The sequence below is a fragment of the Sus scrofa genome, chromosome 4, assembly GCF_054392235.1.
Source record: "Sus scrofa isolate SSC_HxYL_T2T_F1_AM1 chromosome 4, Sscrofa_HxYL_maternal_Yorkshire_Landrace_v2.0, whole genome shotgun sequence".
Lineage (NCBI taxonomy): Eukaryota > Metazoa > Chordata > Mammalia > Artiodactyla > Suidae > Sus > Sus scrofa.
In genome coordinates this window covers 69,634,931-69,651,011 of record NC_139386.1, presented here as the reverse complement: position 1 = coordinate 69,651,011, position 16,081 = coordinate 69,634,931, and positions in this window count along the sequence as shown.

The following is a 16,081-nucleotide window of genomic DNA, read 5'->3' as shown; positions in this document are numbered from 1 at the left end:
CCATCCATAAATTGGGTCTGGACTCTGCCTCCCCAGAACTCCCAGCCCCACTCCCGATGCTCGGCCTCTTGGCCGGAACCGCTGGCAGTCCACGTAAAATCAGGGCCCCCGCTTTATCCAGGACAGTTCTGAATAATAATTACGAGGGGGAGGGCGAGCTAGTGGAAAAATCAAGGCAGTAATAACAATAGCTCCTGTTGGAGTTCCCGTCGTGGCGCAGTGGTTAACGAATCCGACTAGGAACCATGAGGTTGCGAGTTCGATCCCTGCCCTTGCTCAGTGGGTTAACGATCTGGCGTTGCCGTGAGCTGTGGTGTAGGTTGCAGACGCGGCTCAGATCCTGCGTTGCTGTGGCTCTGGCGTGGGCCGGTGGCTACAGCTCCGATTCGACCCCTAGCCTGGGAACCTCCATATGCCGCGGAAACGGCCCAAAGAAATAGCAAAAAAACAAAACAAAACAATAGCTCCTGTTGAAATCTCCACCACTCTGCTGTTGCTGTGCTGTGCTCAGTATACCTGGGCTTACCCAAACTTTACCATTCCTTACCCCTTCGGTCCCATTAATTTCGTCTAGAAATTGATTTGAATGAAAAACAATGCGGGATGTAGGCAAATACCTACACGGATGTTTAGCACAGCTATTTGTAATAATGAGAAATGGGAAGCTACCAAAATGATCAGCATTGATCATACATCCTGGGACACGCGGATTAATGCCCGCATGGAAAATCATTTTATGGAAGGCTACTGCTGATCAACAGGAAATGTTCATTATAGGGTCAGTGGGGGAGGGGCAGTTTACAAAAGAGTTTCTGTTTACTAAGGTAAACATAGAGACATAATCTGGATGGGCAGAGACTGCAAAATGCTTTCTTCTAGGTGGCTGGATGCATAGCATCAATATTCCCCAAAGAGAACAGGAAAGAAAAAAGTTATTTCAAAAACCTCGATTCTGAATCCCCTCTGCATCTCCCCTCCCTGGAGGTGGTCCATTCTATGTTGGGAGAAGTTGTAGGGGCTGGGGCAGCTGCAGGAAGGGAATATTCGCTCTCCCCTCCTCCTCCCCACCAGGGTTAGGGGGCCACACGACCTGCCAGGAATCCACGTGCCAGGAATCAGAACATCCTGAGGTGAGGGCGGCTGGCGGGAAGAAGGGTCTCAGCGACTCAGAGCAGAGTCCCGATTGACTCCCACTCAAGATCAGAAAACCAGCGGGGGATGGAACCCAGGGCAGCCAAGGGCTCCCCAGAGACCCAGCTAGGAAAGGGTGTCCTGGCCATCTGCTGGCAGGTCCCTGGGAGCAGAAATGCTTCCTCAGAATTTGCTGTGTGTCCCCACACCAAACATTAGGAGCCTAAAGTACCTGGTGGGAGGCTGCTGTCCAGTTTTTGAGTTTCCCTTCAAATGCTTACTAGCTTTGGCTTTCCCGATAGACCAAAAAAGGAAAGTCAATGACAGCAAATGTTAGCTGCCTTGCATGTTTGTTCATCAAAGCCTTAGTGATGATAAAACATTTCAACCTCCTCATTTGACAGATAAGGAAACTGAATCTCAGTGGAGTGACAAGCCAGTCCTGGAGGGCACAATAGTCTCAGTACAGAAAGACAGCCTTGAAAGAATTAAAATAAAGCCTTCCAAGAATGTATACATGTATGTGTAACTGGGTCACCTTGCTGTACAGTAGAAAATTGACAGGACACTGTAAACCAGCCATAATGGGAAAAATAAAAGTCATTATATATAGAAATAAAGTAAAATAAAATAAAGCCTTCCAAGAGGGCTTCCTGCCTAATTTCTCCCTGCCTAGTTACTAACATCTGGAAAATTGTAGTTTCTACGGGTCTTGAGGAAATACACATAAACTCTGCTCAAATACACACCTACTATCTAGAGAGATTGGATTCTTTGGCTTTGCATTACATTATGAGCTTCTTCCAAGGTCATGCAGAGGGTTCATAGAAAGAATACTAAACATGCTTTGAAAAATCTTGATTTTATTTTATTTTTTTATTTTAACTTTTATTGAAGTATAGTTGATTCATGATGTGATAATTTCTGCTGTACAACAAAGTGATTCAGTTGCACATGTACACACATCCATTCTCTTTCAGATTCTTTTCCTACATAGATTATCACAGAATATTTGATAGAGTTCTCTGTTCTATACAGCAGGTCCCCACTGGCCAATCAAATACCTCAGTGTGCATATGGAAAAAACCCTCAGGAGTTCCCATTGTGGCTCAGTGGTTAATGAATCTGACTAGGAACCATGAGGTTGTGGGTTCGATCCCTGGCCTTGCTCAGTGGGTTAAGGATCCGGCGTTGCCATGAGCTGTAGTGTAGGTCGCAGATGAGGTTCGTATCCTGCGTTGCTGTGGCTCTGGAGTAGGCTGGCGGCTACAACTCCAATTAGACCCCTAGACTGGGAACCTCCATATGCCACGGGTGAGGACCTAGAAAAGACAAAAAAAATAAAATAAAAAAGAAAAGAAAAAAAAAAAAACCCTCAATTTTAATTGGCCACCCAACACTCTGTTGTATTCCTGTGAAGCCAGCCCTGTTGCTGGATATTTATGTTGTCACGTTTTTCTTTTTTCTTTTTTTTGTCTTTTTGCCATTTCTTGGGCCGCTCCCTCGGCATATGGAGGTTCCCAGGCTAGGGGTCTAATAGCAGCTGTAGCTGCCGGCCTACACCAGAGCCACAGCAACTCGGGATCCAAGCCGCGTCTGCAACCTACACCACAGCTCACGGCAACGCCAGATCCTTAACCCACTGAGCAAGGGCAGGGATCGAACCCCCAACCTCATGGTTCCTAGTCGGATTCGTTAACCACTGCGCCACGACAGGAACTCCTGTCACGTTTTTCAATATCAAAAACAGGACTGCTAAGAACATGCTTGTCCTAAATCTTTGCATTTCTGACACTCTATAGAATGGATTCCTAGAACTGGAATTACTCAGGTTAAAGACTACAGACCTTTTATTTATTTATTTATTTATTTATTTATTTAAAAAAATTTTTTAGGTCTGCACCCATGGCACATGGAAGTTCCCAGGCTTGGGGGTCGAATCAGAGCTATAACTACCAACCTACACCACAGCCACAGTAATGCCTGATCTGAGCTGCGACTGTCAACTACACTGCAGCTCTGGGCAACACTCAATCCTTAACCCACCAATCGGGGCCAGAAATTGAACTCGCATCCTCAAGGACACTAGTTGGGCTTTTTCTGCTGAGCCACAATGGGAACTCCGAAGACTACAGACCTTTTAAAAAGGTTTTTGGTGCCCAGTGCTGAACCACCTACTAAAAGCTTTGTGCTGGTTTACTATACATTGTATCTATAGAACGAGTGTGATCGTGGCTTTGATTACTGATGAGAAGGTTGAGAACCTGTTGTGAGTGCATGAAAATGACAAGATGCTAGTGTACTCTGGTGGCCCAGCAGGTTAAGGATCAGGTGTTGTCACTGCTATGGCTCTGGTTACAGTGGTGGCTCAAGTTTGATCCCTGGCCCAGGAGCTTCTGCGTATCTTGGGTGTGGCCAAAAAAAAAAAAAAAGCTGGTGGGGGCTGGGAATGATAGGGTGTAGATGCAGCCTGATGGTGGCCATGTGGTATCTTGCAGAAACATCACAGAGTAGTGTAGATGTACCTTTTTTTTATTAATTTTAATTTTTTGTCTTTTTAGGGCCACACCCGCAGCATATGGAGGTTCCCAGGTTAGGGGTTGAATCGGAGCTGTAGCCTCCAGCCACACCAGAGCCATAGCAACATCAGATCCAAGCCGCGTCTGCAACCTACATACACCACAGCTCACACCACCGCCAGATCCTTAACCCACTGAGCGAGGCCAGGGATTGAACCTGTAACCTCATGGTTCCTAGTCAGATTTGTTAACCACTGAGCCACGACGGGAACTCCTCTTGAGGCATATCTTGAACCCACTGTTCTTGGCCTCTCTAGCACTGGGACCATGCATGTTGCTGACTAAACGAACACATTCCATGGTCCCACTGTGCCTCCCACCCCGTCCCCACCCCTCAGGTCCCACCTGGCAGAACTGGGCCTCGTCTCTGCCGGCTAGCACAAGGCATGAGCTCATCACCACGCTGCCTTTTCCCTCCTGTCTTCTCACCTGCTGCCATGCTCTCCCACTTGCTCTTGGCCTTGTGTCCTTGTCCTCCCCGCTCCATGCTGTCACATACTCTGAGTGGCTGCTATTACTCTTACACTTTAGTTCCGCAGTACTGACAATAAAGGAAAGGCCACATCGCATCTTTCATACACTCATTCATTCAATACATTCATTGAACGAACCACCTGTTATATACACAGGGCACTACATTTATTGGGAACACAGAAGAAAATAATATGGATGTTAAAATCGAACATTTATTGAACACACGCTAAATGCCATGCCCTACACTAAGGATAAGATTAGGTACATGGCTTTACTGAATCCTTCTACAGCCCGATCAGGTTCATACTGTTAGTTCCTCCGTTTCACAGATAAAGGATTGGATGCTTACAGAAGCCAAAGGTTACACAGCTGGAAAAGTGACAGGGTTTAGATCCAAATCTAGGCAGCCAGTGCTCAAAGCTAGATTCCAGAAGGGTGGGGAGTGCTCCTGGCAGAAAGGATATCAACAGCAAAGACCCCGAGGCAGAAACCAGTGTGGCTGGGCAGAGGTCTAAGGCGAGTGTATTTCCGGAAGATGCTGGAGACCTTGTAGGTTAAGGTCAAAGTTTGGGACTGTAAATGCAAAGCTATTAAAAGCCTTTGAGGGAGTTCCTTTCGGCTCAGTGGTTAAAGGAACCCAGCTAGGGATCATGAGGTTGCAGGTTCCATCCCTAGCCTCGCTCAGTGGGTTAGGGATTTGGCATTGCTGTGAACTGTGGTGTAGGTCACAGACGAGGCTCGGATCCTGTGTTGCTGTGGTTCTGGTGTAGGCCAGTGGCTACAGCTCTGATTAGACCTCTTGCCTGGGAGCCTCCGTCATGGATGCAGCCCTAAAAAAGGCAAAAAAAAAAAAAAAAGCAACTTCGAGTAAAGAAGTGATTCATGTTTTAAAAAGGTGCCTTGGGGTAGGAAGGAAAGGATTTGGAGGGGCAGAAATAGATGCAATAGCTATGGTGTCAGTGTCACTGCGGGTGGAGGACCTTAGGCTTCCAAGATCTGAACGAAACGGGGAGGTGTGACAGCCAGGTTCCTAGGACAAGAGGTGGTAGGACTCTTCCTAAGATAGGGATGTGGTGGGCTTGTCAGAAAGAATTTAAAGTTTAGTTTTAGGTGTGGCAAAATCAGTTGCCTCCAAGCCACAGATTTCCAGGAGGAAATTGGCAAGGTCAAGGTGGCAGTGGAAGCCAGCTCTGGGAGTGCAGGCTACCGCGGGGACAGAGCGCACTGGGAGGAGAAGGCAGTTTCCCAGCATATGCAGATGAAGTATAGGCAGGGGGCCTGTAAAGATTCCAGAAAAAAGGGTGTGGGGGGGGTCCCAGCAGAGGTCAGAATATCCACAGGTGTCACACTTGTAAGGTGGGACCAGCACTACTAATATTACCTTTCTCTCGGCTCTCCCAAGTTCCCAGGGCTGACTGGCCATCCTCCTTCCTCTCCAATTTTGTTTCAGCAGAACATAAATCAGAAGTGACTTTTAAAATTTTTTTTCTTTTTTTTTTTGGTCTTTTTAGGGCCACACCTGCAGCATATGGAGGTTCTCAGGCTAGGGGTCTAATCGGAGCTGCAGCTGCCAGCCTACACCACAGCTACAGCTGCCAGCCTACACCACAGCTACAGCAACGTCAGATCCAAACTGAGTCTTCAACCTACACCACAGCTCATGGCAACACCGGATCCTTAACCCACTCAACGAACTTTCGTCCTCATGATTGCTCATCAGATTCATTTCTGCAGAGCCACATCGGGAATGCCTTAAGATTTTTCTTTGGTGTTTTTTTTGTTTGTTTGTTTACCTTTTTTTTCTCTACTGTACAGCATGATGACCCAGTTACACATACATATATATATATTGTTTTTTCTCACATTATCATATCATGCTCCATCATAAGTGACTAGACATAATTCCCAGTGCTACACAGCAGGATCTCACTGCTAATCCATTCCAAAGACAACAGTCTGCATCTATTAACCCCAAGCTCTCACTCCATCCCACTCCCTCTGCCTCCCCCTTGGCAACCACAAGTCTATTCTCTAAGTCCATGATTTTCTTTTCTGTGGAAAGGTTCATTTGTGCTGTATATTAGATTCCAGATATAAGTGATATCATGTGGTATTTGTCTTTCTCTTTCTGACTTACTTCACTCAGTATGAGAGTCTCTACTTTCATCCACGTTGCTGCCAATGGCATTATTTTGTTCTTTTTTACGACTGAGTAGTATTCCTTTGTGTATAAGATTTTTCTTTGTAATATTTTTTCAGTTATGTCTCACCTAACCCCCCCAAAAGTGAGTGTAATTCAACGAAAATTTACATTTTGCTATATCCACTTTCATTATTGATGTTTCTCTGTGCACCGTTTAGCCATTAACAAGTAAATGCAATTGAACACTTATAAACATATTTAGAACTGCACTAACAGAAGCAGTGAATCAAGTTTTGAGCCCTAATCTTCAGAAATCACCAACATGTAAGTTCCAGTTTTTTCTCCTTTGGTCTTATTTGGGCCCTATTTTTTTCCCCCAACAAAACTGTCATCAACTTTTGAGTCCCTGCTGGGCAGGACACACAGGTACTGAGACATCTGGATTAGGTGCTCAGTAATTATTTGGTGAAAGAACAGGTGGGAAGAAGGGAAGAGGAGAGAAAGAAAGAGAAGATGATTCTTGGCATCAACAAGCTTACAATTTGGTGGTGAAGATCTTCTTTAAATTACTCAAGGATATTTGGTGACATGATGGTGAGATATATATTTCCTAAGAATATGGTTGAAATGAATCTTTGTGAGCTGCACATATGAAATGCTCTACTTGAGATGCATAACTTTGTTTTTTATTTTTATTTTTTTCTTTTTTTTAGGGCCGTACCCACAGCATATGGAAGTTCCCAGGTTAGGGATCTAATCGGAGCTGTAGCTGCAGGCCTGTGCCACAGCCACAGCAACACAGGATCTGAGCCCTGTCTTCAACCTACACCACAGCTCACAGTAATGCTAGATCCTTAACCCACTGAGGGAGGCCAGAGATCAAACATGCAACCTCATGATTCCTGGTCAGATTCATTTCTGCTGGGCTACGACAAGAATTCCGAGGTACATAACTTTAAACAGAGTTTAAAGGCAGAAGATTTGTGTTGGAAATAAAAAAATACACTTTGGTCCCCTTACACCGTATGCTGTCAGAGTCGTTTTTCAAGCACGTTTGCTTTTTAGCAGGTTATCAACCCATCATTAAGGGAGTTAACCCAACACCCAGAGAATGCTGATGGCAGCATTAGCCATAAATAAATAAGCTAATATGTACAATAGCTAAATGAATAGACTTTTCCTTGGTGTTTTATGGCCTGCAAAGAATGCAGCTTTTCATTAAAGGAATCATTTGAAAATGTGGAAACTGATACGCTGAAGCTCCGAGCGCTCTCCATTGATAATGGCCTCTGGATCAGTGGCGGGGGGCGGCGGAGTGGGGGGGACGCGGTGATGGGAGACTGACGTCCATTTACTTTAGCAAAGACTGTTATCGAATGAAACCTTTAATGGGGGCGTTTACGATCCCACTCAGCTAAGAGCCCAGGGCTGCCTTCGAGAAGACTCCCTCCACCTTGACGGCTCTTAGAAAATCAATACAGGTAACATGTCAGTTGGTGGTCAGCTGTCCTGTACGTAGAAAGGTAGAGCTGAGATGGAAACTGACAGGTAGCCACTTAGAGAGAGTCTGGGGTAAACCGTCTGAAAGTAAAGCTCCTCTGGGATCAGGGAGGAAGGGATTAGGAACAAAGGCTAGCAAGCAGGAAAAAGCCACTCAGAGCTTAGGAAAGGCCTCCCATCAACGGTGGTACTTTTCAAGTCCCAGAATTCATGTGGTTTGTGCCTCTGTAGTAGCTATCCTCAGTCTCATTTATTTTTAATTTACTTTCATTTTTATTTTTTAGGCATGCAGCAGCTTGATGTAGGATCTCAGTGCCCAGACTAGGGATTAAACCTGGGCCACAGCAGCAAAAGCTGTGTCCTAACCACTAGACCGCCAGGGAACTCCCTCATTTATTTTTAATTATAATAAAATACACATAAAAAACTTCGCATTCTTAACCATCGTTTAGTGTAGCTAAACCATCGTTTAGCTCAGTGGCAAGAAATTCATTCACACTGCTGTGTGGCCATCATCACTGTCCAGCTCTAAAACTCATCTTGCAGTTCCCTGGTGGCTCAGAGAGTTAAGGACCTGGAGTTGTCACACTTGTGGCTCAGGTTGCTGCTTTGGTTCGGGTTTGAGATCTGTGGCCTGGGAACTTCTGCATGCTGCCGGCACGGCCAAAAAACTCGTCATCTTAACAAAGCTGAAAACTGTACCCACAAAACCGTAACTCCCCATTCCCCTGTCCCTCCAGCTCCAGGCACCCAGGATTCTACTTTCTGTCTCTATGAATTTGACATAGTGAAGGCCCCTTGTATACATGGAATCATGTTGTATTCACTCTTCATGACCAGCTTGTTTCACTTAGCATCATGTCCTCAAGATTCACCTATGTTGTTCCGTGTCAGAATTTTCTTCCTTTTTTTTTTTTTTTTTTTTTGATTTTTAGGGCCACACTCACGACATATGGAGTTTCCAGGCTAGGGATTGAATTGGAGCTGCAGCTGCCAGCCTACACTATAGCCACAGCAACGCCAGATCCGAGCTGCATCTGCAGTCTACACCACAGCTCTCAACAATGCTGGATCCTTTAACCCACTGAGTGAGGACAGGGATTGAACTTGCATCGTCATGGATACTAGTCGGGTCATGGATGCTAGTCAGGCTCGTTACCGCTGAGCCACAAAGGGAACTTCCAGGATATTCTTCATTTTAAGGCTGGATCATATTCCGTCACATGTACAGACCACATTTTGCTTATCCATCCATCTGCTGAGGGACATGGGCTGCCCCCATTCTTTGGCTATTGTGTGGTCTCTCTTTTTTTTTTTTTTTTTTTTTTGTCTTTCTGCCTTTTCTAGGGCCACTCCTGCGGCATATGGAGGTTCCCAGGCTAGGGGTCTAATTGGAGCTGTTGCTAACTGCGTACGCCAGAGCCACAACAACGTGGGATCCAAGCTAGCTACACCACAGCTCATGGCAACACCGGTTCCTTGTGTGGTCTCATTTATTGATTCTAAATTCCCTTTCTTATCCTCTTTCCCAGACAGCAGTTTTTAAAGCCTCCAAACCCCACAGAACCTTCCTGAGATTCTCAGAAAAAGATGCTTAGTTTGGTGCACCCTTAGCCTGGCCCCCTCCCCACTCACCTTGAGGGTTCATAGGCAATTCTAGATGATTATCTCTAGGCAAGTTTGAGAAACACAGGCTTAAGCTTGATAGAGACCCCATTACTCTGGTGGATAAACCCCCTTCTGTTTGGGGTTAAAATAGTACAAGCTTGAGAAATGGATGGCTGGTTGTCTTTCTTTCAAAATACCTTCTTGTTCTTGCAGTATGTCATCTATTATTAGAAAGTTAGGGGCCAGGACTGTCTCAGAGGGTGAATAAGTAAACAGCTGTAACCACAAACCTGCTTTTCTCATTTTACATCTGAAATCAGTTTTCAAACCCAGATTGATAGACCAATTGATGCCTGACATATGGGTTGTTAGGATTAGGTCTCTCAGAATTTCTTTTTCTGCATTTAAGTATTTCTTCTTTTCTTTTCTTTTTTTTTCTTTTTTTTTTTTTTTTTTTTAGGGCTGCACCAGCAGTATATGGAACTTCCCAGGCTAGGGATCGAACTGGTAGCCTAGCTGCCAGCCCACACCACAGCCACAGCAATGCCGGATCCAAGCTGGGTTCATGACCTACACCACAGCTCACGGCAACGCCGGATCCTTAACCAACCAACCGAGGCCAGGGATCGAATCTGCATCCTTTTGGATGCTAATGCTAGTCAGATTCGTTTCTGCTGAGCCTCAACAGAAACTCCTAAGTATTTCTGTAATTAAGATAATTCACAGGAGCTCCTGCTGTGGTGCAATGGGATTGGTGACATCTTGGGAGCCCTGGGACACGGGCTCCATCCCAGTGCAGTGAGTTAAGGATCTGGCATTGCCACAGCTACGGCTTAGGTTGCATCTGTGGCTTGGATCTGATCTCTGGCCCCAGGGACTCCACATTTTTTCCGGTGTCCAAAAATATATATATAGTTCACATATAGACTACTGCTTTTTAGCGTCTCTTGACAGTGTGTATTTATTATTCAAATAACATAAATGAGGGAATTCCCGTTGTGGCTCAGCGGTAACATATCTATTACCCATGAGGATTGGGTTTGATCCCTGGCCTTGCTCGGTGGGTTAAGGATCCGACCTCGAGGTGAGCTGTGGCATAAGCTGACAGCCGCAGCTCAGATTCAGTCCCTAAGCTGGGAATGTGCATATGCTGTAAACATAAACAAACAAAACCAAACAAAACAATACAAATGAAAAACACCCAGTTCTTCATTTTTACTTTCTGTCCCTCAAATCCTGCTGCTCCTTGGGAAAACAACGGCATTTAAGTCCCCAGGTAAGTAGTGGACCAGGAGGGGCCTTTGTGACCTGTAAATTGACAATTGCCAAGTCCCTTGGCTGGCCCTACTCAAGCAAGGCTCTTCCCCCTTGAAACTCCCATGAGCATTTGTCTTCTCGGCATTTAGAGGTTAGATGAAGGACCTCAGTTCCCAGACTAGGGATTGAATCCGGGCTGCAGCGGTAAAAGCATGAATCTCAGCCACCAGACCACCAGGGAACACCTTGGAGCATCTGTGGGTCTTCAGACTCCAGTACCGCCTTGTGTCCAGAGCTGTGGCTCAAAGGGCTTGTATTCCAGCACCATCTTCAACACTGGCCTTTCCAGCCCTTTCAGTCTTCCCTTAGGCAAATGGAAAGACTGGAATCTCTGTCACGCCTGTTCTTGGCACTACCCAGCCCTAGGCTCCTCTTCACCAGGGGAGATTCCAGGCCCTCCAGTTACGGGAATAGACCTGCCCTGAGGGCCTTTGGGGCTGAAAGAATTTGCTGTTTAACTAGGAAATGGAGAGGAGCTTCCTTCTTCTTCTTCTTCTTTTTTTTTTTTTTTTTGTTTTTGTTTTTCGTTTTTTGTCTTTTTGTCTTTTCTAGGGCCACTCCCACAGCATATGAAGGTTCCCAGGCTAGGGGTCCAATCAGAGCTGTAGCCACCGGCCTACGCCACAGCCACAGCAACATAGGATCCGAGCTGCATCTGTGACCTACACCACAGCTCACAGCAATGCTGAATCCTTAACCCACTGAGCAAGGCCAGGGATCGAACCTGCTACCTCATGGTTCCTAGTCAGATTCATTAACCACTGAGCCACAACAGGAACTCCAAGAGGAGCCTCCTTCTAAGGAAGAATCTGGACGAGCCCCTTGGAAAACATCCTGCCCATCTTTAGTGGAAGAAAGTTTCGCAAAGTTAAGAGAATTTGGCTCTGACACCTTTAAGTCAGGTAACCGGGAGAGTAGAATTCACCAAAATGCCTCAGCTTCCCTGCCCTGGTTCAGCCCTTTGCAGTCTTGCAGCCATCAGAGGCTGAGAAAACCCTTCCAAAAGAAAAAAAAAAAAATCTTTCTGTCATCAAAAGCAGGTTTACTGTGAATTGTGAACTCTTTTCCTTCTCAGTTATCTTGCTACATGTAATTGGTGAAGAATGGGGAGACATCACATATCTGGCCCTAAAATCTCACCTAGTATTCTTTTTTTTTGGTCTTTCTAGGGCTCAACCCGCAACATATGGAAGTTCCAAGCCTAGGGGTTGAATCGGAGCTGTAGCCATCGGCCTACACCACAGCCACAGCAATGCCAGATCCTTAACCCACTGAGCAACGCCAGGGATCGAACCTACGTCCTCATGGATACTAATCTGGTTTGTTACCACTGAGCCACAATGGAAACTCCTTACCTAGTATTCTTATATGCATTAAAAAAAAATTGATATATAGATGTCTAAAAGAACATGGAAGCAAATGAAAACGGGGTTTTAAAAGTTTGTAAAATCAAGAATAGAATTTCAGGGAGTTCCCATCGCGGTGCAGCGGAAACGAATTAGACTAGGAACGCTGAGGTTGTGGGTTCAATCCCTGGCCTTGATCAGAGGGTTAAGGATCTGACATTGCTGTGAGCTGTGGTGTAGGCCCAAGGCGACTGCTCCGATTGACCCCTAGCCTGGGAACCTCCATATGCCGCGGGTGTGGCCCTAAAAATACAAAAAAAATAAAATAAATAGAATTTCAATCTCTTTGGTATATTTTAACAGTGAAGGGCTTTCATCACAAAGTACTAAGCTGGAAATAAATCCAAAACAAATTTTACACACTTACAGACAGAATTTACATAATTTTAAAACATGCAATTTACTCCACTTTTTATATTTCCTGTATAAACTCTTAAAATAATGAAGAAAACTAGTTTTCTATGAAATTCCCACACTTTATGTAGAGATTATCATTGAAGGAGAAGTTTATCTCTATTTTATTGGGGTTTTTTTTTGGTTTTCCCCACTCCAAGATATGGGGAAATTCCTGGGCCAGGGATTGAACCCACACCACAATGATGACTGAGCCGTAGCAGTGACAACATCAGGTCCTTTAACCGCTAGGCCACCATGAAATTCTCTATTTTATAGTATTTCTAAAAACTGTTTTTGTTTCAAAATAATTTTGTTATTCTATTTCAATATATGTCAACCAACATAAAGTGCTGTGATATATTTGTGTTAAATGTTTCTATGGAAAAGACTTCAATACATAAATTCGTCCTCCTGGAGTTCCCACCGTGGCTCATCAGTAACGAACCCAGCTAGTAGTTATGAAGACAAGGGTTTGATCCCCGGCCCTGCTCAGTGGATTAAGGGTCTGTTGTTGCTGCAGGCTGTGGCGTAAGACACGGCTCGGACCTAGTGTTCCTGTGGCTGTGGTGTAGGCCAGCAGCTACAGCTCTGCTTCAACCCCTAGCTTGGGAACTTTCCTAAGCTGTACCTGTGGCTCTAAAAGGCAAAAAAGAATACAAACAAATAAACAACAACCAATAACAACAAATAAATCCATCCTCCTGAACTTTGGAGAAGGGCCATAAAATAGCAGTTCAGTGTAATTACTGTCCTTAAGAAGTCATAGCACATTCTGAAAATACATAAAACTATCATGAATGAAATTCTGTACAAACTGTAAGCATCAAAAGTAGACCCAGCAAGAGGCGGTCTAGGATGGTATTTGTGATTTTATCTTATTGTGAATGGGAGTTTCTCGAAATTCCAATCTGCCTTGTACTCTCTGTGTACAAACTAACTTTATGACCATGGCTCCGTGAGCCTACAGTGGGCCCCACAGAAGTTTGGTCCCAAACATCTGTCTATTTGACAGCTTTGTTCATGGGAAGGCCAACTTCTCAAGCCTTAGAAGAACACCCTGAGGGCCCATTAACCATCCCATCAATATCAGGGATGCCACTTTACTTTGAGCTTCATTATTTTTCCAGGGTTCAGATGTCATTTGTTTTTCTTTTCTTTTTAGGGCCGTACATGTGGCATATGGAAGTTCCCAGGCTAGGGTTCGAATCAGAGCCTACACCACAGCCACAGCAACTCGGGATCCGACCCGTGTCTGCGACCCACACCACAAATCACAGCAATGCCAGATCCTTAACCCACTGAACAAGGCCAGGGATCGAACCTGCATCCTCACGGATACTAGTCGGATTCCTTTCCACTGAGCCACGATGGGAACTCCCAGAGATGCACATTTTAAATAAACGTAAGAGAGCTTAAGGCAATTACTAAAAAGAGGTATTAGGAATTGCCTGTATTTTTCAAACCAAAAATTGATATATGCAACTTGGTCAACATGATCAAAACTTTGTAGAAATAGGAGTTCCGGAGTTCCCGTCGAGGCGCAGTGGTTAACGAATCCGACTAGGAACCATGAGGTTGTGGGTTCGGTCCCTGCCCTTGCTCAGTGGGTTAAAGATCCGGCGTTGCCGTGAGCTGTGGTGTAGGTTGCAGACGAGGCTCGGATCCTGCGTTGCTGTGGCTCTGGTGTAGGCCGGTGGCTACAGCTCTGATTCAACCCCTAGCCTGGGAACCTCCATATGCCGCGGGAGCAGCCCAAGAAATAGCAACAATAACAACAACAACAACAACAAAGACAAAAGACAAAAAAAAAAAAAAAAAAAAAAAAAAAGAAATAGGAGTTCCCATTGTGTTGGAAAAGAGGAAAAGAAATTTACCTTCCTTTGCTAACTATTCTGGTTCAAAGAACAAAGTAGTTAATTTGAATTATTCAACTAGTGAAAAAATTGGCATCTCACCAGTTCCTGATGTCTTGCTTTAGTGTCTGGTTTTAGAATAACGTTCAAAATATATTTGGAACTAGCAGTCAAAGAAAGGCTGGCTAATTACAGGATGAGCCCTGATCTTTTCCAAAGACCATTGTTCTGACTTAATTAACATGAACTAAAACAGTCCTAAAACAACAGGGCACGCTCCCATTAGGATAAATTACTCAGACCTCCTCAGCACAGCCAAGGATCCCCCAGAGGAAAATCTGTCACTGCTTTTCCACCTGCACCACATCTCTTTCTCAAAGGACGCTGCCCCAGCTGGGCGCCTCCCTCTGAAGGGGCATCTGTTCCGCAGCGAAATTTCTCCACTGGGAGAGACACGGACCATGAATAAAAGAGGGTGCAGAAAAATCCTAGGCGGTCAATAGACCCAGGGCTCGGGATGTGACCTAGTAGCTTAGGAGCTCTGCTTGTGGCTAGGATGCATTTTCATTCTGCCCTCCAATTTTCCATGTGATTTCTTACTTGCCTTTTTAGGGCTGCACCCGCAGCTTATGGAAGTTTCCAGGTGAGGGGTTGAATCAGAGCTTCAGCTGCCAGTCTATGCCACAGCCACACCAGATCTGAGGTGCATCTTTGACCTACACCACAGCTCACAGCAATGCTGGATCTGTTAACCCACTGAGGCTAGGGATCGAACCTGTATCGCATCCTCACGGATACTAGTTGGATTCTTAACCTGCTGAGCCACACCTGGAACTCTTCCATGTAGATATTTAAGAGTGTGTTGCTGCTTACCCTAATATAGGGAAGAATGGGATAGTTGATAGAAAGCTGATTCATTAAGAGCTGAACCTCAGAGGTGGGCAGACCTGACTTGGCCCTTAGAGGCAAATGCTGTACCACTTCCTTCCTCCCTCAGCCTCGAGTTCCTCATCTGTAAAGTGCTCACTCAGTGGCACCATCTCATAGGATTGATGTTCTCTTAGATGCTGGCTATTTTCCCCCATATGAGATGAGTCTGCCATTTCCCTGGGCGTTAGAAGAATAGTCTCCAGAAGCTTGTGCCAGCCTTGTGACAATGTGTGTGGCACGTTTTCCATTTCATGTTATATACTAGATGGACCAGCTAATTAGGAGACCTGTGAAAAATTCCACTTGTCTCTCCATCAGGAATGAGATCAGGCTGAAAGCTAGAGCAATAGAAATACATTTATGTATTTCTTAGTCTATTGCAATGTTTAGCCTTTCTTCATTTCGTAATCATTTTTCTTTGTTTTGTTTTGTTTTGCTTTTAGGGCCACACCTGTGGTATATGGAAATTCCCACGCCAGGGGTCAAATCGGAGCTGAAGCCACTGGCCTACACCACAGCTACTGCAACGGGTGATTGGAGCCTCGTCTGAGACCTACACCATAACTCACAGCAACGCCAGATCCTTAACCCACTGAGCGAGGCCAAGGATCAAACCCATGTCCTCATGGATACTAGTTGGGTTCTTTACCACTGAGCCATGACAACAGGTCCTCATACTCACTTTTTTTTCCCCCAGGTGGTACAGGTCACAGATGGTGGGGTAAATAAGTAACTTCTGGGTCC